Below are 26,333 nucleotides of genomic sequence, written 5' to 3' on the forward strand. Positions count from 1 at the left end.
AACAATATTTCCTTATTTGTAAGTGCAGACTGCCTGTAAAAATTAGGGCTGTTATAACAAAGTACCACAAACTGGATGACTGTAAATAGCAGTTTATTCATGCATAGTTCTGGAGGCTAAATGTCTGAAGTCAAAATGTCATAATGGCCATGTTCCCTCCAAAAGCTCCAGAGAAGAATCATGCTTTATCTCTTCCAGCTTCTGGTGGTTGACAGCAATCCTTGGCATTACTTGACCTGTAGATGCATCAGTTTAATCTCTTCCTCTATCTTCACATGGCTTTCTCCCATGTGTCTGTGTCCCTGTGTTCCTCTTATTATCACAAAGACTAATCATACTGATTTTAAGGCTCACCCATTTCTTGTATGACCTCACCTTAACTTGTTTATATAGGCAAAGACCCTAGTTCTAAATAAGGTCACATTTACAGGTTCCAGGTGGACATAAAACTTGGGGTGAAGGTCACTATTTAATCAAATAAGTCATCATCCATGGAGCTATTTAAAGCACCTGAAGGCTGTTTAGCCTATTGCTTCTCTGTGCATCTATAAAGCTTTCGATGCTAAAATAGGAATTCTCAGATCATATGTAGAGCCATTTTCTTAGTTTGATCTGGCATTCCGTTCTGAGTTCAAACAATTTTACATTTGATCAAAGTCATAATTTGAATATTTTATATAAATAAGCATCAGAGGAAGACTGTATAGGAGCAGAAGACTTTAATGGAAACTTCTTTAAAGGAGTTATACAGTTAAGTACATTGATTTATTATTAAAGAGACTGCTCATTTTTAGTTTAGTTATATTAGTATCTACTGAGCACTTTTAAGATATCTGACACTCTGCTGGATGATTCATAAATGAAGAGGAACAAGAAAAGAGGGAGAATAAAAGAGAAGAGAGGGCATATAGATTCAACATTGCCTAATAAATGCTATGAAACATTAATAAGAACCTACCAAGCATTAAGAGAGATTAAAGAAGGTATCCAAAAACAGGACTTTTGTTTAGGAAAGATAAGTGGGGAAGGGTAGCCCAAACCAAATGAACAGCACTCATAAAGTCTCTGTATACATTAGAGGAAAGGAGGGGTGTGTGGGTACACAACAGAGACAAGAGTATGAATTAAAAATGGATGGTAAGAGATAATGTATAAAAAGAGATGCGGCCACACTGGACCATATTTATGAGCATTAACAACCTGGCCATACTCAAAGTTGTTTTTTTTCCCATAATAAACAAAATGCCTGATATCCTTTCTTCCTAAAGCTTGGTAGAGACGGCTTCCAAAATTCAAAGGAAAAGATAGCTTTGCTAATAACCTGCTGTAATAATAATTATGATATTTGCTTTCAACTCATTTCTCAAAAACAACCTGATAACAATCTACTTGCAATATAGATATTCAGCAACAGTGTAATACATTAGATGATGTCAAATTTCAAGAAAATGTATTTGCTTCTCAATTCAAACCCCAACTAAAAAGATTCACCTGTTTATTTTGTTTGATACCAAGGTTGTTTAAATACATTTATCTTCAGTATTTAATGAAAACAAGTAGATCTGAGGTATCAATGTCATAACAAATCAAGCAAGCCTCAGGTAATAAATAAGGAACTTAAACACTTTTGGTGAAGCAAGTATAAAGTAAAAAGATATTCTATCATTTAACATTTTTCTCAAATTTTTCTATGATGTCACAGAATTTTACAATTGTTTTACTCATTACAAAGCAAGGATCCTACATCTTCTAAATGCAAGTAAGATTCACAGTACAACTGCTTTAATGAAAAGGATAAAAATGTACACAGGACTCTATAAGTCTTCCTGCAGTAACTCTGAGTAAAACTATTAGTTTGTAACAAAAGTGTTCTGTACAACCAGAACAAAATAATAAAATGTGTCACATTTAGCTACTAGCAAAGTAAGAAGGGGTAGAAAAATATGGAGAATCAAATAATTAAATGACTTATCTTTTGTTTCTAATAATAGTACTTTTTCTACCTCATAGAAACACAAACAAAAATTATTATTTGTTCTGGTTAAAAAGCTAGGAGATGAGAAGGAGGAAAAAAAAAAGACCTTTAGATTATGTTTGCAATAGCATACCAAGTGAGTTAAGTTAGACTCTCAGATAGTAAGGAAGTTACCCTTGAACCTTTGGTAACCACAATTCTAAAGCCTGCAATGGCAATAAGTACATACCTATCAATAATCACCCTAAATGGAAATGGTCTGATGCACCAATCAAAACACACAGAGTCACTGAATGGATAAAAAAAAAAAAGACCCATCTATATGCAGCCTATAAGAGACTTGCTTCAAACCCAAAAGTATACAAAGTCAAAAAGCAAAGGGATGGAAAAAGTTATTTCATGCAACTAACAGGGAGAAAAAAGCAGGAATTGTAGTACTTGTATTAGACAAAATAGAATTCAAAACAAAGAAAGTCACAAGAGACAAAGAAGGATAGTATGTAATGATAAGGGGGCCAATCCAACAAAAGGATATAACCATTATAAATATCTATGTCCCCAACACAGGAGCACCTACATATGTGAAACAAATACTAAGAGAATTAAAGGAGGAAATAGAATGCAATCATTCATTTTAGGAGACTTCAACATTCCACTCACTTCAAAGGACAGATCAAGCAGACAGAAAATAAGTAAGGAGACAGAGGCATAGAACAGCACATTAGAACAGACGGACTTACCAGACATCTACAGAACTTGACACCCAAAAGCAGCAGGACACACATTCTTCTCAAGTACACATGGAACACTTTCAAGAATAGATTATACAGTAGACCACAAAAAGAGTCTCAGTAAATTCAAAAAGTTTGAAATTGTATCAACCAGCTTCTCAGATCACAAAGGTATGAAACTAGAAATAAATCACAAAAGGAAATGAAAAATTCCACAAACACATGGAGGCTTAACAACACGTTTCTTAATAACCAATGGATCAATGACCAAATATAAGTAGAGATCAAACAATATATGGAGACAAATGACAACAATAATTCAACACCACAAATCTGCAGGACACACTGAAGACTGTGCTAAGAGGAAGTATATTGCAATACAGGCCTACCTCAGGAAAGTAGAACAATCCCATATGAACAGTCTAAACTCACAATTAATGAAACTAGAAAAAGAGTAAACTACTGAGGCCCTAAGTCAGTAGAAGGAGGGACATAATAAAGATTAGAGCAGAAATAAATAAAATTGAGAAGAATAAAACAATAGAAAAAATCGATAAAAGCAAGAGCTGGTTGTACAAGAAAATAAAAAAATAGATAAACACCTAGAGAGACTTATCAAGAAAAAAGAGAGTCTACATACATAAGCAGAATCATAAATGAGAAAGGAAAAATTACTATGGATACCACAGAAATACAAAGAATTATTATGAATACAATGAAAAATTATACACTAACAAACTGGATAACCTAGAAGAAATTGCCAACTTTCTAGAAAATACAACCTTCCAAGGTGGACCCAGAAAGAAATAGAAAATCTGAATACCAATTATCAGCATAAAAGTTGAACTGGTAATCAAAAAACTACCCAAGAACTAAACTCCTGGACCAGATGGCATGACTGCTGAATTTCATCAAACATTTAGTGAAGACCTAATACCCATCCTCCTTAAAATTTTCCAAAAAGTAGAAGAGGAGGGAATACATCACCCTAATAATAAACCAGTCAAAGAAACCACAAAAAAAGAAAATTACAGACTAATATCCCTGATAAACATAAGTGCAAAAATACTCAACAATATATTAGCAAACCAAATTCAAAAATACATCAAGAAGATCATACATCATGATCAAGTAGGATTTACTCCAGGGATACAAGGATGGTACAGTATTAGACAATCCATCAACATCATCCACCACATCAACAAAAAGGACAAAAAAACCACATGATCATCACCATACATGCCGAAGAACGCATTCGACAAAATTCAACATCCATTCATGATAAAAACTCTCAACAAAATGGGTATAGAGAGCAAGTACCTCAACATAATAAAGGCCGTATATGACAAACCCACAGTCAACATCATACTTAACAGCAAGAAGCTGAAAGCTTTTTCTTTAAGATTGGGAACAAGACAAGGATGCCTACTCTCCCCACTTTTATTCAATATAGTTCTGGAGATCCTCGCCATGGCAATCAGACAACTCAAAGAAATAAAAGGCATACAAATTGGTATATAAGAAAAACTGTCACTGTTTACAGATGACATGACATTGTACATAAAGATCCCTAAAGAATCTACTCCAAAACTACTAGATCTAATATCTCAGTTCAGCAAAGGTGCTGGATACAAAATTAATACACAGAAATCTGTTGCATTCCTATACACTGATGCTAAACTAACAGGAAGAGAAATCAGGAAAACAATTCCATTCACAATTGCCTCAAAAAGAATAATACCTAGGAATAAACCTAACAAAGGAAGTGAAAGACCCATATTCTGAAAACTATAAGACACTCATGAGATAAATTAAAGAAGCCACCAATAAATGGAAACACATCCTGTGCTCATGGATAGGAAGACTTAATATTGTTAAAATGGCCATCCTGACTAAAGCAATTTGAAATGGACCTGGTTGCTTTCACACAGTATTAATGCATCTCTGGAGATATAAATTTTCAAAAATAAGTCAATATTTAATAAAATACAACTTTCACTATTAAACTAGTCCATCAACATAGATGGGTTTACTATCAAAATTTTAATAATGCAATAACCCATAGCCTCAAAATAATGAAGGATAAAGAGTGACCATGAAAACTATGTAAAACAATTCAAAATTATTACATTGGAGTAGTCTTATTTTCTTTAATAATTTTACCATGAATGTTTGTAATATCAGAGAAACTTGTAGCATCTGAGAGTTCATTGTTGATTTTTCCTAGTTCTTTCTCTAGGGTTACAACATAATGGTATATTAAGAACAACATATTCACAACTTAAGAATATGTACTTGGCATTCGTAAGACACAAGTAGTAAATAGGCACTGTCCAAACCTTTAGGGCTCTATATGTGGCCCCTAATTTCCAGAGATTATAGTCCAGCAAGAAAACTGACATGTAATGAGTTTAGTGAAGTGCCATGTTCAAAGTGTGTGCAGGGGCCATTTATGTCTACAAAGTAGGCATTGGTTAAATATATCTGTCCCTTAACATCCCTCAATTTAGTTTCTTCAACAGTAAATGATATTAGATTACATGAATGCTAGACTCCCTTGTGTTAGGCAGAAAGACAGAAGTGAGCAGGATGAAAAGGAGATAGGGATCCCCCAAAGATGACTCAGGGAGTTGATCAGATGAAGCCACAGGGTCCAAGAGTGACTCAGGAAATGTCCAGGGTCTCCCAAAGATAAGAAACATCAGAGGCACAGGCACAGCACAGCCCATGTCCCCATTTCACCAATCAGAACAAGCCTAGAGAGGGAGATCTGTCAATCAAAGACCTCTCTGCCCTGCCAAAACCACATAAAAGAAACCTCAGAATGAGCATCTGGGCCTGTCTCACCTTAGTCAGGCCCGCTCTGTTACTTTATGCAGAGTGTATTAAAACTTTGCTTCCTTGACTTTGGTTTCTCACCTCATGTTATCTGACTTCCCTGAGACACCGTGCTGAGTTCCTTCCTTCCTAACACTGGCAATGCTAATATTTACTGATTTTATAACTACATTTTGCCAGTTTTATATAAAAATCAATCCAAGACAGTTGTTTATATAATATTAGGTATATCCCAGTGAGAGCCAGTTTTTCATCAGGACATTAAGAAGCCTAATATTTTCTCCTTTAAAGGTTGTACTTTCTCTATCTATGACTCTATGGCTCTGTTTATTAAATATTGGGATTAAATATACTCTGTTATCTCCAATGACACTAGGTGGTTAAAAATATCACTGATTAAAAGAGATGACAAACAGGAGGGGAGGAAATACAAAGCCCATTTTTAGGGCTCCTTCTGGGTATGCCCTGGGACTAATAATGGATGATGAAGGCAGCCACACATTTTTCCAAGAGAAGTCTAAGTCCATCTTCAGTGGAAGTCTTCCAAGGTAGTATATGTAGGAAGAAGTTTCTTTAAGTGGTTCTTAGAATTTGAGTGAGATTAAGGGATATTCAATCAATGCTAAAATAATCAGAACGTTTCAGAATCAGACAGAAAAATGGCAAAATTCTAATGATTATAATCAGAGCTGTCAATATGAGGCAGGTAAAATATGTCACAATGAATAGGCATGCTGTCATCCCTATATCCTTGCTCAGTCCATAGCAAGGAGCAATGAGACTCTTGCCAAAATCAAGTGTACTTTCTTTTACTATTAGGCAGCCAGAGGAAATCACTGGCTATCAAGAGCATTTGCCAACTCGCTTTTGTAGTGTGAAGAAAATTTCAGACCTAAATACAAATACTCAAGCTCACGTCAAATCTGATCATCTCGTACACCCTTGGCGTCTGTGGCAACTCTGCTGCTCTTTCAGTCACTTGATTGGAAGAGCTATCTTCACTTTCTTACCTGGACACTGGGTGAAATGGAAGTTGGAAGATCCTTTCAAAGATAAGCAAAATAAGTTCTCCGTGTTTATCTGAGGTAAGGTTGAAATATTTAAAAAAAATTGAATAGAAAGCACAAAGAAATCTCACAAACATAAATGTGATATTACAAACTACTGATTCTAAATTGCACTCAAAAAACTTCTAATACACCAAATCCTGATTCTAATTTCATGAAAATTTTATCTGGAATGAACACTGAAGAATGGGTGCTATCCTCTATAATTAACTCTTTGGGTCTCTAAAGGGCATGGTCCTAATAACAGCTTCTACACAACTTAAAACTTGCCAAGATCCCCACTGTTTATCCCTGTCCTCAAATTCCACATTCTACTCCCGCATATTCTTCGGGTTTGGAGGTAAGGCATTGATTTTTTTTTCCCCCTCTTGACACCTTTATTGAGATGCTGCACAGGCCTGTGGGTGTTGGGGTTCGCAGGCAGACTGACCAGCACGGAGGTGCCTGCAGCCATGGTGGCACTGTGAGCCCCATGATATCCGTGCAAAGTCCCTTCACATTGGAAAAGGGAAATTTGAGTCCCCAGGCTCAGTGCCAGGTGGCTTCGCAGACGTGACCGTCTCATCCTAGAACACCAGGAAGGCCGAACACTGGTGGAAAATGCCTCCTCCAGATCACCGGAGGCTCTGCCACACATGGGTTCCAACTGCTTCTCCAAACCGTATGGTCTCATGTGAAGTAAGGGAGGAAATTCAGAAAGCTAATGAACGTATTACCGAAGCTACTTTTATTTAAATTGATTTGACCTTGCACAGACCACGCATATTCTCCCTGCATCCTACTCAGTGATATTCCAGGGCACCAGTCCTCAGGGAGCCCTAACTCAGCTCCACTTCAGCCTGTCTTGTGCTTTCCTGAGGTACCTTTACAAGGCAGTTGTTCTACTTTTTCATCTATTGTTCAAGGACATATTAGTTTTCCATGGCTGCCACAACAAAGTAGGGTGGCTTTAAATAAAACTGGTTGGTTGAAAGTAACAGAAGTTTATTCTCTCAAAATTTTGGAGGCTACACTTCTGAATTCAAGATGTCAGCAGGATCATGCCCTGTCTGAGGGCTCTAGGGGAAGATCTTTTCTTGCCTTTTTCTTACTTTTTGCTTTTAAATCTTTGGTGTTCATTGACTTGTAGATTCATTACTCCAAACTCTGTATCCATAATCATACGTTCTTCTTCCCTGTTTATTTCTGTGTTCAAATTTCTCTCTTCTTATGAAGACTTCATGAAGGCCATTGGCATAGGGCCTACCCTAATCCAGTATGATGGCATCTTAACTTGATTACATCTGTACAGACTCTATTTCTGAGTAAGGTCACACTCTGAGGTTCCAGGTGAATTTTGGGGGGTACACTTTTCAACCCACTACAAATAGCATATCGACCTGGCATCGTGAGTTTGTGACCTTAATTGAGAATGCAGACCACATGAAAATGGTATCAGTATTCCAAAGGTGGCTTGCTACAGGAAGATTCTCTTTGACAGATTTCTTTAAAGGGCAGTCTCTTTACCATATTGCATCACTTCAGACTTATACTATATCAGATACCTGAAATTTGTAAAAGTAATAAAATAAATATTTTAACCCAGATAAACATATAATCATTCATTTTCATATATATATAATTTTTTATTTTTTAAATTCTTTTTCTATTTATCTAGACTTTGAAGATCCATAGATTCTTATGTTTATTTAACAAAAGAAAAGAAAGTCACCTTTTCTTAAACCAACTTCTTTTGATAATGATAGCTGTTCTATTTTTTAATTGAAGTAGAGTAGATATACCATATTACATTGGATTCAAGTGTACAATATAGTGATTTGACAGTTATCTACTTTTCAAGGTATGAGATCATAAATAACTATACCCCAGTTTTCAAATATTCCATGAATTGATTTGTGAATGTTACTTATGATATAAAATAGATTTTTTTCCCAGAGACAAAGCTCCAAAAACTGAGGTCAAGAAAATCTGCTTTTGTTTCAGATGGTTAGACAATGAAGTAATTTTAACATCTGGTGCCATAATCATAAGTGAAAACTTTTAAAAATTAGAGTGATGAACCTAATGTTCCATGGAAGAAAATACTCTTTTTTTGTAGCTGAGAAAAATTATACTTTTCCCCAAAGAAAAAAAAAATCAGTATTTCCATAAACAAATGAAAGGTCTACAATTCAGTGTGATTTTATGTAATAAAAAACTACAGTTCAGGATTCAAATAAATTAATATGTGGGAAATGCTGCCAAAAAATAAACAGAAATAGATAGAAAATGATGTTACTTTAGGGACCTATAGAATAAAAAGAGAAATTATCATTAATCTGGTCAATTTCTGCAGTGTTCACAAGGCATTTCAATCATTTTGGCTTCATCCTTCTTCCCCCACTAAAATGTTGTGGGATTGTTTTTTTTTTTGCTTTATTTTGTCATTCATTTATTTCTTAACTAATGCTGAATTGGAATGATCCTATTTGCCAACTCTGAGGATACAATAGAAGACATGATTCTTACCATCAAAGAGAAAGTACTACCTTGGGTGACAAAGGAAATGTACAATATGATAAGTGTTATGGGATGCAGGGAAAGCACACAAAATAGGCACCTACTGAAGATCAAGATATTAGGGAAAGTCTCTCAAATAAGGTGATTAAAAATCTTGGGCGGAAGATGAATGGAAGTTAACCAAGAAACAATGGCTACAAAGACCCTGAAATAGGGAAACATGGTACTTGCAAGTAGGCTGGCTTGAAGAATAAGGAAAAAAAAGAAAAGAGATGAGGCTGGAAAAGAAATAAAGGTCATATCTGACAAGGTCAAATAAAACACATTAAATTTTTTAGTTTATCCTCAGAGAAAATTTCCGTATAATCTTGGAGAATTGTTTAGGTGAAAGAAAGGACATTGGTTTGCATAACTCAGGCAACTTAATAGCACAGATTTATTCAGAAAAAATAAGATAGTAGCATTTCAGAAAATAAGAAATAATTATATTTCCCATTGACACCTTATATATAAAGTAGTTTCTCCATATCCTTATGTATCCTAAATAAACCTATATTTATCCTTAAATGAAGTCCCTGTAAGAATATTAAAGAATAAAAAAGAAAAATAGAATAAATGTCTTTTTTCTTTACCAACATAGCAGAGCCTTGAATCATCAGTATTATATGATCCACTCTTGATTGGCTTATTGGTTGTTAACCAAGGCCCTGTGTCATATACCATTTGTTGTATGCAAAGGTATTCTAATGAGACTGTACAAGAAATACAAAAGGGTAAATAAAAGCCAAAGAAATCAGAAAGGTTATACCTACAAGTCAATTGGTACAGGGTTTCCTTTATTCAGCTGTCCTCATCCCACCCAAATCTTGCTGACTCTAATCACCAGCTTCTGGCTGATAAGGTACATAACACACTAGGATCTGTGCTGGGCTCCAGGGACAAAATTATAATTAATCCCATATCTTCACAGTATAATGAAGTCAAATGTAAATTAACTCATTTTTACTAATTTTAAAAGAGGTCTTTAAGGAAAAAAATGAAGACAGAAAAAAGGTTAAAACAGAATGTGATGGTCTAGAGTCTGAGAATACTCTGTGTTTTCCAGTTTTGCAAGTAACCACTACTCTTTGTCACAAATGAGGGATGGTTGCAGGTTTATACAATTAAGAATTCAACTGTTATCTAGATCAATACAGAGTCATTCCCACTAAGATGGAAAGAAACTCACTCCTAGCTAATGTATGAGGTATGCAAGGTCTTTTTACTTCCCACAGAGCCCAGCTTAGTGACTGATGGATAGGTGGGTCTTAATAAAAGCATGTTTATCTAAGTAATGAACTAAATTCTGAATGACTATTTTGCCATTCATGAAATTAAACCCATAAAGCTCCTAGATGTATTACTAAAAAATGATACAGAGAGTAAAACCAATAGTTGTTTAGTTTGTCTGAAAAGATACCTGGTGGATACTTCCTTTGAGTTGAGTTCTTATTTTGGTTGAAATTACTTTGAGCAAACAAATATTGAATTAGATAAACTGTAACATCAGAATAGTTGCATTAAGGGCATAGCTTGCATCAATTTTAAAATTTGTCTTCCTAGCATCCTGATAAAGGGCTAAATATCCAAATGACTTAATCCTGACAATTCAGTCAAAGCACATCAGTGGCTGTGTCTGACAAAGAGTACCCAGACTTTCCACACATCTATTGTTAATCTTGTTAGCATTTAAATAATTTTTCCCTGCCAAACCAGCCTGGATAATTACTCATGAGTTCGCTGTCAGTTTCATTTCTACAAATGTCAGTCACATTTACCATTTGATTTTTTTATGGAAAATATTTTAGTTCCCTTGCACAGTATATTACATTGGCAGAAAGTATAATAGTATCAAAAAATAATTATTACAAATAAAATCACATTAATATTGAGAATATGGCATCAAAAATGCATCAAAATTGGATTTTTTCTTTTTTTGGTATGACTTCCTTATATATTTTGGATCTTAACCCTTTATCAGGTATGTGGTTTGTAAATATTTTTTGCCATTGTATAGGTTGCCTCTTCATTTTGTTGGTCATGTTTTTGCTGTGCATAAGCTTTTTAATTTGATGTAGTTCCACTGTTTATTTTTGCTTTTGTTGCTTGTGTTTTTGATGTCATGTCCAAAAATATATCTTAGCAATATATTGCCAAGATCAATGTCAAGGATCTTTTCTTTTTCCCTATGTTATTACTAAATAATAAAAATTTATTTAGAATAAATTTTTCAGTCTTACATTTTAAGTCTTTAATCTATTTTTTAGTTACTTTTTGTAAGTGGTATAAGATAATAGACAAGAGGACCTGAATAGACATTTTTCTGAAGATATTCAAATGGTAAGCAGGTACATGAAAAGGTGCTCAGTATCACTACTCATCAGATTTGATTGATGCAATCAAAACCACAATGAGATATCACCTCACACCCACTTGAATGACTGTTACCAAAAGATAATAGTCATTATAATATGTGATAATAGTGTTATCACAAAGGCAAGAAATAAAAGTGCTGGTGAAGATGTGGAGAAAGGAGAATCTCTGTTCATAGCTAGTAGGAATGTAAATCCATGCAGCCACTATGGAAAACAGTATGATCCAGTAACACTCCTTCTAGTTGCACATCTGAAGGAAATGAAATCACTATTGAAGAGATATCTGCACCCCCATTCATTGCAGCATTATTTATAATAATTAAGATATGGTCAAGACATATTATTTATGATAGCCAACAACCTAAGTGTCCATCGATGGGTGACTAAAGAAAATGTTATATATATGTGTATATATAACAAACAGATATATACCATATATACATATATATATATATAGCATACATATTAGCATATTATACATAAATGTATGTATATGTGTATGTGTGTGTGTGTGTGTGTATTCAGCCATAAAAAAATAAGGAAATCCTGCCATTTATGACAACATGGATGAATCTTGATAGTACTATGTTATGGAAATAAGTCAGACACAGAAAGACAACTACTGTATGATCTCATTTATGTATGGAGTCTAAAAAAAACAAACTCATAGAAACAGAGAGTAGATTTGTAATTGCCAGGGTAGGGGGTGGAGAGGCTGGATAAATGTGGTCAAAGGGTACAAGCTTCCAGTTACAAGATGAATAAATGTTGTGATGCATTGTACAGCATGGTGACTACAATTAACAGTACTATATTATATATTTGAAAGTTGCTAGAAGAGTAGATCTTAAAAGTTCTCACCAACTACACACACAAAAAAAATTGTAACTATATGAGATAATGGATGTGTTAAATAACTGATGGTAGTAATCATTTCACAATATATATGTTTATCAAATCATCATGCTATAACCTTAAATTTGCGCAATGTTGTATTTGTATGTCAATTATATCGCAATAAAGCTAGAAAGATGAGTCAGAATAAAAACAAAGAAAAAATTTAGCATAATCTAATCAACATATCTCTTTCCACAAATCTGGGAAAGCCATAGCTAACTCTTTCTGAGAGTAAATACCCAGCTGGGTGATAGGAGGAATATAGTGATAAATGTATGGACTGAAACAGATGTCAGATGCGTGTCTACCTAAAACTGCCCTCAGCTAAATGCTCCTCTTGGGATCCACTAAATGCTTCCTCAGGGCTACAAATGAATAATTCATCACCTGGACTTCCTCTCCTAGTCAACATGAAAGTGTAAAGGTCTTTGAAAGTTCATTCATTAGGGAACAATGACACTACACACAAATGCACCTGAGTAAAATACATGGACAGCACCAGCAGGTGATGGACTAACTCAGATCTTTTCAACAGAAATATAATGCAAGCTACATACGTAATTTAAAACTTTCTAGTATTACACATTTTTGAACAAGTGATATTAATTTTAAGAATAAACATATTTAATCCAACATTACCAGAAGAGTATCATTTCAACTTTTAATCAATGTAAAAATTACTGAGATATTATACATTCTTTTTTCCAACTAAGTTTTGAAATCTTGTTGTTTATCTTATAGTTAAGACATATTTCTACTCAGACTAGCCACATTTCAAGTGCTTAGTAGCCATATGTGTCCAAACTAGAAAGTGCAGGTCTAACTTGTATTACCTAGGTGGTTGTTGGCTTGTTGAATTTGTGTAAATTTTTGAAAGTCATACTTCCTTTACACATGTCTTGTGTCTTTCTGAAGAAGAAAACTGGAAATAATAACTAAATGGATCATTTGACTTATTTTAAAATGAAATTTCCTTTTTGTCAATGCCTAATCTGAGAAGGTAAAGATAAAAACCTGAATGCTACAAAATAACATCAAAAGATATACTCACAAAGCAATGAATATTTGAAAGTACTAAATCATAAAACAACTCTTTAAAAATGCAAACAACACAAATTGATAATATAAATGCAACCACTAAAAATAAATATGGATCCTTTGATACAAATAAATAATGAATTGTGCTATTAATAAATATTAAGATAAAAATAAAGAAACTTAAAGTTTCTTAATATTTCTGGAAATTTTCTGCACGTTTTTACTTTCACTGATGTTGCTACAAAAATGTCGACTATCAGGAAGTATTTCATCATATCACTATGCAAAGTATCAATATGTTACCATCAGGAGAGTACAACCTTAAGCATGATGGATGCCTTTGATATGTGTAATACACACACACACACACTCACATACATTTTATTAAGCCTTAAACTTTTTTAATCCAGTTATGTCAGAAAAAGTTTGCTTGAGTTTACCTATAAAAAACACTGGAAGTGTTTGCTGAACTCACATATAAGAAGTCTGCAACTATACCTATGAAGAAAGGCTTTGGCTTTTGCTACTTCCAAACTTCACTCATTAAACATAAAAAATTGCTTAATTTAGAACTCCATCTACTAATTTAAAAAAGAACACTGAATGGCAAATGAATAGAAATGTATTATTTGTAGAGCACAATTACAATCAAATTGGTAGAATTTTCAATATCTTTTCCTTTATAAAGAAAAACTTTAGTACACAAGCAGACAAAATCTTGATACTATTTGGAGAAAAATTTTAACAAACTTGGAGAAAAATTATAAATACAAAGAAGGAGAAAAACATTACTACTAAAACATTATGAATTAAATATGATTAATATTTTATTGGTGAATATATTAAATGACACTGAAATTTATAATTGTGTTATATTTTATATATGTTAATACTTGTGACACCCTGGGAAACCTCTTAAGATTAACATGTATGTGAACTGATGCTCAAATTTTGACAATTTCTCCTCTTAAATTAATACTGGTTTCTATTCATATTTATTGATACTTAGTTGTATTAATTAATAAGGCAAACTATTAAAGTCTCACCCACATAGGTAGTTCTCACCCACAAAAAGTCAAGGCATGGAAAAACGAGACAACTTTTGCATATGCATCTTCTCTCTGATCTAGGCTACTGTCAACATACTTTACTGATCTTTACCAATTTTATCTATCATGTGTACGTGGTAACTTCCCTTCCATCCAAATTGTAATCACAATCATTTTAACAACAGTTATTTTAGGCATGCTATTTGGTTTACCACCTCTCTGAGAATGCATATATGCATCAGAAAAGTTTGAGAATTTCTCATTAAAATATCTCTCTGGAGTTTCTCACTCATCAGCAGCAGGGACCAGAAAAGTTACAGCAAATACAACCTAAAAGAAGAGATGAAAACTATTAAGGAATGAGTTTTAAAAATCTCACATGACTATCTCTTAGGGTCAATGGTACGCTGATAAATGATAAACTGGCTATCTGGAGTATTTAAAATAAACAAAACTTATTTGTAGCTTTTGTCAAGTTCAAGCTACTGATATGGCCAATTTCTAGCTAAGAATATGGCATCAGCTGAACTGAAGTTGGGATGCAATATGCACAACTGATACTAATGGGAGTGGAAACCACTGGGTTTCCAGTATGTTCATCAGATGAACCAATGACATGAAAAGAGATAGGCCAATGCTCCTGTACCCAAAGGACAACTCTGCCCTGTGGAAAGGCCCAGGTGTTACTTGTTTGTTCCATAACTTGCAAGTTACTTAGAAATTTCTGGATTTGAAACTAAGTTTCAATGGTTACCTCTAAAAATTAGTTATGCTTACCTAAGCATTTGATAAAATAATAATCCAAGGAAACTTTCTAGGATATATTAATCATATGACTTTTAAAAAATGTTTATATGAGCCCTTAAATTATACCTAATTTTTAAAGATGGGACATTGAGAACAATTTGTGTAGAATTATTGGAAAAACCATACCATGTGAGAACAAAGTAAAACAAAGTGTGCTAACAAGGTCTTGTTCAGAGGCAAATGGAAATAATTATGAGCTAGTCAATCCTTAGGCCGGAGTCAGGGGGCAGGCAGCTGAGACTGTACCAGGGATAGGGCACTAAATATTATCAACAGGTTTGTTATATAAGCAGGGTTAATGCTTTAAATACAATATACTTTAAGAAGTCCTCTGGTGGGATTAATTAATCCAGAGTTTACATCTAATAGCAATTAAAAAATCACCAAGCCAAAGATATATAAGTGGAAATTCACTTGTATATAAGTGGAAATTCTCCTTACTCACTTATAATAAGGAGAATAGAAAGAGGAAAGAAATGGAGGTTATTTGTAAAGAGAAGAAATTTAAAAGGTCTGATTCTTACAGAAGGATTTAAAGTCTCAGAGTTAGAGTGGACTTTTCCATGCAAAAACCACAAACTGGCTCCAAGTAGTCAATAAAATGATAACTAAAGCTGACACAGGTAATTTCTCAGGCTATGGATTGGGCTGGATCAGTAATTTGCAGTACTGTGAATGAAGACACCCTACACATTTGGGAAATTAGAAATACAATGTCTAGCAAGAAAAATAAGTATTTTGAATAAAATGATACTTCTGCTAAGGAGAGAGAGAGATCACATGGTTGAGGTTTTACCTTACATTCAGTATTTTTAGTTTCTCAACAATTTTTAAAGTAATACTTTGCTTGTACTGAGAAGGAAACAAAGTCAGAGAAATAAAGTAAATTTTTCAAAGCTATACAGCCTATCTGTCTGATGCTAAAGCCTATGCAACTCTATGAATATATTATACAGTAAAACCACAAGGATTTGCTCTGGACAGAGGAAAAAGAAATCTTTACCATTTATGAAGATTAGAATGAAGGATCATGCTTAGGAATTTGATAAATGAAACAAATGACTAGCAAAGCTTCTGCTATTTCTTCACTAAAGTTAAAGACTTAGAACTCAAAATAAATAGTCATTTGTTTAGCAGAACACCTTCAATTTTGGGCAATGTAAAAACAGGCGAACAAGTAGACAACTCTGCACAAGAAATAAATAGTATTTTAGAGCTTGGAGGAGATATTTCTGGAGAGAAAGATATAAAGAAGCTCAGAAATATGGAAGTTAAGAGTTGGGCCTAAGAAAAAATTTTCAACAGCCAGGAATCCTGTTGGCATTTTAGGGCAGTGAGATTCAATATTCCATTTTATATTATGGCTTGTAATCTCCTTTTGTTACTCCCAAATCAACTTTTAGTAAAAGTCCATTAAAAATAGCTTTGTGTTAGTGAAACTTTGAGGGAAATAAAGGAATCCCAAAAGTGTTCAAGCCGATTTGTCTGAAGAAATACTCAGAATGATCATGTTAAGGGGCAAAGAGACTAGCAGTTAGGAAGTAGATCAGACCAGTGACTGGGATGGAGTGAGCTCCATAGAAATTCACCAAAATATGAGAAGAGACTTTCCATAGCATGTGGCAGGGGGATTCAAGGCATCACCTTAGAACAAATAAAGTGAAGAGTGACCTCAGAAAACTAAAGAACAATGAGATACTTGGGCTGTTCTTGATTCACAAACTAGCCCCAGTACAGGGAGGGCAAGAAGAGACTGAAGAAAGAAGCAAACCATTCTAGACTGGTGTGTGGCAGTTTTAATAAGCAAAGGAACTTACAAGGCTTGTCCTGGGCTCTGCAGAATGAGTAGATCTCTGGATCTGCCCACCAAATCATAAGTTTATATAGAGGCCTTACCTGAGTTCATGCATACTGTTCATAGAGTCTCAGCACCACCTTACTCTCTCAAGGCTTTGTCCTTAGAACAGCTCCCACTTCAGGAACAGTGGGCAGAGGTACATTTCAAGGATGGGGTGGAGGTGTGGAGCCTCCAATTGCCTGGGTCCAGCTTGAGGGACAACCAAAGAAAAAGGCCTGACCTCAGGTTATTCTCAGTATTTGAAATGAATTTCTGAAAGTCAGGATTCATTTTACCTAGTTCTGGGCAGCATCCCAGTGATTGTGGGAGCTGACGCTGTTTCCAGTGGTGCCTCATTTCCTAGTCTGTAGAACTGAAATCTTGAGAGAACTGCCTTTATGATAAATCTCACATTTCACATTTTTAAATTTTTCCAGTCAGAAATCCATAGTATTCCATAAAGTTTTCACAGTATGTCATTTCGGAAATGGATGTGAAAGAGGTAACAAAGATACAATGTTATGTTACTCTTTTTTGCCAGAAAAAGCAAATTCTTAAAAATATTGGCTGAAGTGTTTCTGAGTATTGCTCATGGATGCCCTCAGGAAAATAAATGTTAAAGTCTGAGAACCAAAAACCGTTCTGAAATATGCTTTCCCAAAATCTGTAACTGTTCAATGAATAGGAGAAATTATATAAAAAATAGAAATATTATTTAGCAAGAGAGTGGATATATTTTATTGGCAAAGTCTGTTTTTCTGGAATGCTCCCAGGGCAAACAAACTTCTGATTGCATTAATGATTGACCCAATAAAATTAATACAATCCTCTAAGTTATATGAAGCACAGGTCCAAACAACAGATGGTTGAATGTATCTATAAAATCACATTGACAAACTACAGATAAAGACCTAATGAAAACTGTTAAAATAATCCATATATAAGTCAAACATATGTTCTTTTATAGCTAGATAAGTAACAGAACAGCAGTGGAATCAATTTTGCCCCCCAAATAAGCCTTGCACTGTTAAAATTTTGACATAAACCTGATGCTAAAAGGAGGACCCATAATTTTTAAAAAATTGTTTAGGGTTACATCTATATAAAAAATATTAGGTTAATTAAAAGAATAAGAGCATAACACAGTAGCTAATTTATCTTCTTTGTGTATTTTCCAAATATTCACAGTACTATATTTTATAGAGATTGTTCACAAATCAGTAATAGTTTCATCTTATCACTTTAAAAACATTTCACTTTTCACAGAGTCCACCTTGCCACTCTTTATGCAGTTGACATGCAAACACTTGTGTCTATTTGTAGATATCAGTTGTGGCCCATTTGGTCAAAGACAAAGGATAAGTTGTTTAAAATTTCTAAATGAATTTAAGACATTTATTTTCAAAGAAAAGAAAAATTTACAGTAATTATATGTTTTGATAGTTATCTCTTTTCACAAGCTCTTTAATATCCCTATTTATAAGAATTTAAAAGTATGCAGAGAGAATGTCATTCTCTCATTCAAATATTGACTACAATTAAAATCAAACATGGAATTTTTATCCAAATTGTCTTGCCAGTGGGTTTCAGCCCTGGATAAGTTCAGTCTTGATCTGGTGAGACTAAAGAATGACAATGGAACATTATTGGGGTGAAAGAGCTTATACTCAACTCATGGTGGCAGGTCAAGTGCTAGAATGCCATACACCTCAGGGTGAGTCTGCATGCAGCATGCTGATCGCTGCCTCTGGGCCCCTCTGCCCCCACAGCCACCTCAGTCTCTGTCCTCAGTGCTGCCACCACTCCAGCCTCTGTTCTTCTGTAGCTGTGCAGCCCATAGCACTGGGTAGGGCTCTTTATATAGAGTCAGTAATAATGTATTACCCATATGTGTGCAGTGGGCAAGAAGACAGGGTCAGGTAAGAATCCTGGCCATCAGAACTTTCATTTTCTCTACACAAATGTATTAAGGTTTTCTATTTAAAATATAAATCTGGATAGGAAGAATTAGAATATATTGAGACAATTTATGACACAGTTTGTTGTTTGGTTATTTCCACTAGGGGCATAATTCATGTCTCATGACACTTATGATCTCTATTCTATCAAATTTGAGGACAGTTCAGATCAATTAGTAGGATTTTAACAGATTATCAAAAGAATTTAAGTTTTACTAATGAATAAAATTTAGCTCTTCCCACACTATTAACAAATACAAAATGGCAAAATAACGTATATATTCTGCCTATTAACCCAATGTAACATAATGTTTATAAATAATGACTTGTGGGGAAAATGGAAGTTTCTATGGCCAAGATCCTCACCTAACCCTAAACTACTTGATGATGTAATCAGTCCATTGCTAGGCTAATGTTTCCACACTCATTGGCAATGAGTTATTGACTAAGTCACTATATAAGCAGATCCACCCAGTGATCTGGGCAGAGGCAGAGATGAAGGTATATTACAGACCTGCAGACTGCTTGGCACAGACATGATTCTAGTGCTTGACCTACTGCCATGAGAATAAAGCTGGGTATAAACCCTTTTACCCCAAGAATATTCTGTTGTAATTTCTCGTTCTTACTGACTCAATAATGAACTTCCCAGGGCTGAAATCCTCAGGCAACACACAACTGTTTTCCAAGAATGTTGAATTCTATTTAATAGTTTTATGGCCTATCTCCATTTCACTAAGGTTAACTTTATGTACAATATTTTAGAAATAAGGCTTTGATATGTCTAAATAATTTAATAATTAAAGATGAATTAATTTAGAATGTGTAGGCAATTATTTCTTTCAAGTACTGTTCATTAATATCATTCTAAGAGAATAATTGCTTTCTAACGCAGCTTAAGAGTACATTCAACGATATTCAGGATCACAAATTTGAAAGAGATATATTGATAATAAATCAACATCTCATTCTATTGGTTAGACATTTTATTCATATTTCAAATTTAACGCAAGGAATATGAGACCATCCTACACTAAACAAATGAAAAGAATATTGAAATTGATTTCTTTATCTCATTCTGCTCAAATGTATTTTCCCCTGAAATATGAGACCAAAAACCCACAATTTTTCTATTCACTGCTAGTATGAACCTGCACTAACAAAGGGGAGGAAAAAAGTTAACATCTTTGTAAAAATTAATGTCTAAACAGCCTGAAATTTCCACAAGATCTATTTTAAATTATTATATTTTAATAGTTATTGTTCAAAATATTTTTTTGAGTTTTAAAGAATAAATTGTATTTAGAATAACTTTAGTTGTAACATACAATTGTATTCCCTTTTTAATGCTAGTTAGAGATCTTTTTATATTGTGATTAATCTTAAAAATCACTTTTCATTAATAATAATACCAAATTCTTTAAAATTTTGGGGTGACCTACATAATGAGAGACAAAATTCTAGGAAAAATGAATAATAACTTTCAACTGCTTATATTTGTATTGTTATTTGCAAATGTTTCCCTTCACAACTAGTAGAGTGATAGTTTCCTTAAAAGATGTAAATTATCTGTGTATCTCTTCACCCACAGTGGCATAACAGATTATGAGAGGAAAGACTCAGATGTTCATGTTGTAAGCAAATTTATTCCCATACTGTAGCAATCTCTTTCACCTGTTCTGTCTGCTTTACTTGTGCTGCATGATTGCTGTTCATCCCCTCCTTCTATGCCTCTGTGTCTAATTTCCATATTGTTCTAATTGTCCTGGAATGTGCTGAACTATTGGATTCAGAATTTTGGCTCATCTATATAAAATTTGGGGAACTTTTTTAGTCTGAAACAGATTTTCAGCTATTTCCTTTTCTCAGACTATTTCTTTTTTTTCACTTTGTGCACCATTTTTGGCTTCTCTTAAATTTTTTCCAGCTGAGTTTTATCTAATTCCATGCTTTCCCAGCAGCAGAGGGGCATGTTTCAGATGTGTTTACTTGAGAGAAAAACTAGTATTCATATCATTGAGAATCACTCTTCTGTTTATAAACTAATACCAGCAGAGTTTCCTTTCTTTTTTTTTCTTAATTTGTCTCTGTCTTTCTCTCTCTGTCTCTGTATCTCTCATATAGGGAAATTGTTTCAAACACAAGTTTGCTCACTATATTAACTCTTGCACCTGTGATCAAATCAAATTCTATTGTTCATTTGTGATCTGCTGACCTTTTGTTTTCCTACTATATAAATCATTGTCTATCATATTTTGGACTAGAACTCCAAAATGACAGATAGCAGAATGTATTCTGATTAGCAGATGTCTATATGGCATTTACCAGATACAGAACAAACCATATTTTGCGAACAAGATTATCACATTGGGAGTTGCTTTCTTTTTCACTCAAAGTTCTCTCTACCCTGTCTTTACTAATATGTTCATTTGTTTTGAAGTTTCAACTTCAATTTAAGAATTCAAGATACAAATTGTGAGAAAGTCTTATGTGGCTGAAGTGTTTTTCCTGTTACATAATCTACACCTTCATTCCTTAATCCATTCTCACAAATGATTACTTGCTGTGGTGTACATAAGTGGTTGGAAGAATTCAAAGCTGGTTTATATGATCCTCTCAAGCATCCCAACATTTACATCTTTGCCAATATGAATCTTCATTTTTCTTGCTTCCTTTTCATTGAGGATTTGGCATGGCTTCCCATTTTTTACCATGTTGGTAAACTTTTGCATCTATTTATTTTAAGCTATTACCTCCCAGGTTCGGGACTAAAACCCAAAAGCCATCTTTGTTTCCTCTTTCCTCTCATTCCCTTTCTGCAGTCCATCAGAATGAACTGTGTATTCAAACTTCAGAATACCCCCAAGTCTTACAGTTACCTGTTATCTTCACTAACTTTAATTGACTATCCTATCTCATCTGGATTACTACAGTGATCCCGCTGTTTCCATTCTTATTCTTGTGTATCTATCCTCAACCCAGCAGCTAGAGAGATCTTCAGAAAACTTCACTTCTATGTTAAAGTCTTTCAGTTTATTCTCACACTTAGAATGGAAACTCTTTACTAGGAGCAGAGGTTCCATATGACATGGCTCTTAGCTACCACTCTATTCCCATCTCCCTCCAACATACTCTGCTACAATCACACTAAAGCTTTCTTCCTTTTCCAGAAGCATGTCAAGCCTCCTGCCTGCTTCAGAGCCTTTCCCTTATTATTCCCTCTGTCTGGAACAGTCCATCCACAGATCCTCATGGCCTATTTCTTTGCGTTATTAAGGCCACACTGACCGTATGTAAATTATACCTCCTACCCCACATAATTCTCCTATTCCCTTTCCTTGTTTTATTTCTACTATAGTTTTTTTTTTTGTATCATTAATGTACAATATAATGAGCAATATTATGGTTACTAGACTCCTCCCATTATCAAATCCCCACCACATTCCCCATTACAATCCCTGTTTATTAGTATAGTAAGATGCTATAGAGTCACTACTTGTCTTCTCGGTGTGATACTGTCTTCCCTGTGCCCCCCAACTCCCACATTATGTGTGCTAATCATAATGCTCTTTTTTCCCCTTATCCCTCGGGTCCCACCCATCCTCCCCAGTCCCTTTCCCTTTGGTAACTGTTAGTCCATTCTTAGGTTCTGTGAGTCTGCTGTTTTGTTCCTTCAGTTTTTTCTTTGTTCTTATACTCCATAAATGAGTGAAATCATTTGATATTTGTCTTTCAACAACTGCTTTTCTCTCCCTGTTGTTTGCATGAAATATCTTTTTCCATCCCTTGACTTTTAGTCTGTGCATGTCTTTGGGTTTGAGGTGAGTTTCTTGTAAGCAGCATATAGATGGGTCTTGCTTTTTTATCCATTCTATTACTCTGTGTCTGTTGATTGGTGCATTCAGTCCATTTACATTTAGAGTGATTATATCAATAGATATGTACTTATTGTCATTGCAGGCTTTGGATTTGTAGCTACCAAAGGTTCAAGGGTAGCTTCTTTACAGATTATCTAACCATCCATCTTAACTCACTTATTATGCAGTTATAAACACAGTCTGATGATTCATTATTTCTCTCCATTCTTTTTCTTTCTCCTACACCCTTTATATGTTAGGTGTTTTATTCTGTACTCTTTTTTGTTTCCCTTGACTGATTTTGTAGATAGCTGATTTTATTTTACATTTAGTAAGTATTTGATTGGTCTACTTTCTTTGCTGTGGTTTTATTTTCTCTGGTGACATCTATTTAGCCTTAGAAGCACTTCCATCTAGAGCAGTCCCTTTAAAATTCACTGTAGAGATGGTTTGTGGGAGGTAAATTCCCTCAACTTTTGCTTATCTGGGAATTGTTTAATCACTCCTTCAAATTTGATAATCGTGCTGGATGCAGTATTCTTGGTCAAAGGCCTTTCTGTTTCATTGCATTGAATATATCATGCTATTCTCTTCTGGCCTATAAGGTTTCTGTTGAGAATTCTGATGATAGCCTGATAGGTTTTCCTTTGTATGTGATCATTTTTCTCTCTCTAGCTGCTTTTAAAAGTCTGTCCTTATCCTTGATTTTTGCCATTTTAATTATCATATGTCTTGCTGTTGTTCTCCTTGGGTCCCTTGTGTTGGGAGATCTGTGGGCTTCTATGGTCTGAGAGACTGTTTCCTTCCCCAGCTTGGGGAAGTTTTCAGCAATTATTTCTTCAAAGACACTTTCTATCCCTTTTTCTCTCTCCTCTTCTTCTTCTATAATGCAAATATTGTCCCATTTGTATTGGTCACACAGTTCTCTTAATATTCTTTCATTCCAGAGATCCTTTTATATCTCTCTGCCTCAGCTTCTCTGTATTCCTGTTCTCTGATATCTATTCCATTAACAGTCTCTTGTACCTCATCCAGTCTGCTATTAAAACCTTCCATTGTTTGTTTCATTTCTGTTATCTTCCTCTGGAATTCATCCCTTAGCTCTTGCATATTTCTCTGTAGCTCCATACAGCATGTTTATGACTTTTATTTTGAATTGTTTTTTTAGGAAGATTGGTGAGTTTGGTTTCACCAAGACCTCTCTATGGTGTTTGAGGGATTTTGGAGTGTGTGAGATGTTGAGTTCTTGCAGATGTAGATGTAGCCTGGCTGGAGTACTGTATCTTCTGGTCACTCTTTTAGGAATAGTTGTATTTGCTGTATTTTCAAACTATATATGGTATTGGGAGGAGATTTCTGACACCCTACTCACACCAACATCTTGAGAATCTCTCTTCTGCTATAGTTTTTATTATCTGAAACTATACTGTTTATTTTCCCTTTATTTTTTGTCTAACTTTTAGAATGTAAGTTTTTTTAGGATGAGGATTTTTTCTGTCCCTGTGTCTTTTTAGCCCCCAAAACAGCACCTGATATGTTAGATAAAGAGATTATGCTAAAGAAATTGGCACAGGTGCCACCTGAGACAGATGTTATTGCTTTCATTTTACAAGTATATGATCTAAAGTTCAGAAAGGTAAAGGAACTTTCCTTGTGTTAGGTTGCTAGTTAGTGGAAGAACCAGTGTTAAAACCTGGGCACTTTGATTGGCATATTCCCTTCCAGGTACTTCATATACATTCTTTCAGACTCTTGGCATTATGAGGAGTTTATTCCCATCAGTAATATTAAAAAGGAAAGGATGTAATCCTAAGTCTTATGACAGCCCATTAGATTGCAAGCATAATAAACATAGACTTCTTTCTTTGTCTCTATACTGTACTGAACATTTTTACATTTTTCATGTACTTGTCATTAAAGAATTATACAATGTGTTCTGGACATAATTAACTCATTAATCTTTATAAAACCTGGGGAGATTAGTAAAATTAATGATCCTTGTTTTATACCCAAAGAACTGAGAGCCACAAAGATTATTAGTATCCTCAAGGACATATATGGTAAATTTGAGACAAGAACTCACTGAGATCTGCTTCTCTTCCCTTCTAGAAGTTCCTACATCTTTTTTTTATTAGAAAAGCTTTCAATCTACATGACAGCATCCAATTTAAACTAACAGTGTCTATTTCATTTCTATAGAAACACTACATTGTTATCAAAAAACAAAATGCTAGCTTAATTTATACCATCTTTTTATCTGATCAGTCCCATAAAAGAAGTATGGATTGGAAGGTTATATTTCCTAAAATCTCTTTCAGTTCTATGTGTCCCAGATTTACTCTGAGTATTTGCCTCATGAAGCTGTTCAAATGTGTTCTCCACTTTTATTTCTAATATAATTTCAGGAATATAATTTATGTGAATTATTATGAAAGTTCAGTGTATTGGTGAATCAATATAGTAGGGTTTACAATCACATACCTTAGTTCAGAATCCAGGTCTACCACATTTTAGCTTTGCTTTTAGGTTAGTATTTTAAATCTTCTAATATCAGGTTTTCATCCAGTAAGTATAAGCAGTAATAGTACTTATCAGATAATAATTTTGACTATTAAAGACATGGTGCATTTTCAAGATCTAGCATTTAATAAGCTCTCAAATGATTCTATTACATTTTTACTATATTACTATTACTAATATTATGAAAAGTAAGAAGATTTGACTATTTGACATAGTATAGAAATGCACATTTTTGCTATTTGCAAAAAATGTTGGGAAAAATACCATATAGTGTAAACATGTGCAGAGGAAGTGTTCAGTTTCCTGGTGGGCAAGCTGTTTTCAATCACTTTATACTAAGTGAGAGCATCCATTTGCTTTCAATTGGATGTTTTGTATAAAATTTGTATCTCTTAATGCAGCTGTGCAGGACTTAATTATTGGCAAAGATATTCACCATTTACTTTAAATAACCACAGTCATGTCAAGGTATTAAACCCAATTTTTTTTTAGAGTTACAAACTTCAATTTATTAAATAATTTAGTCACAGGGATAAAGTACAGCACAGGAATAGAGCTAATAATATTGCAATATATTTATGGTGACATAATAACTATACTTATCATGGTGAAGCTTTGGTACCATAAACAATTGATGGATCATTTTGTTGTTCATCTGAAACCAACATCATCATGTTTTTATTCATCTACATTTCAACAAAAACGTTTTAAGGAATAAAGGAAGAATAAAATGGCTGATAGTGTCTAAAGGTGAAGAAACAAGAAAAATAGATTCACATCATATTCAGTTCTCATTCTCCTTAAAACAAACATTCCAACATGTGTCTAATTATTCAAGGAACTATG

General features: G+C 34.2%; 1 long non-coding RNA gene across 4 annotated transcripts in view; it reads right to left on the minus strand.

Annotated features, from left to right (window-relative positions):
• Positions 1–26,333, minus strand: part of LOC118932334 (uncharacterized) — a 925,389-nt gene that overhangs the window by 328,276 nt on the left and 570,780 nt on the right. Inside the window, exon 7 of one of the 4 annotated variants that reach the window (XR_008994107.1) lies at positions 14,718–14,838. The exons of the other annotated variants lie outside the window; for them this stretch is intronic. This is a non-coding gene — a long non-coding RNA (uncharacterized LOC118932334). Of the gene's footprint in view, positions 1–14,717; positions 14,839–26,333 lie in introns of those variants that run through there. 4 annotated transcript variants of the gene reach the window in all.

The sequence above is a fragment of the Manis pentadactyla genome, chromosome 2 (assembly GCF_030020395.1).
Source record: "Manis pentadactyla isolate mManPen7 chromosome 2, mManPen7.hap1, whole genome shotgun sequence".
NCBI lineage: Eukaryota > Metazoa > Chordata > Mammalia > Pholidota > Manidae > Manis > Manis pentadactyla.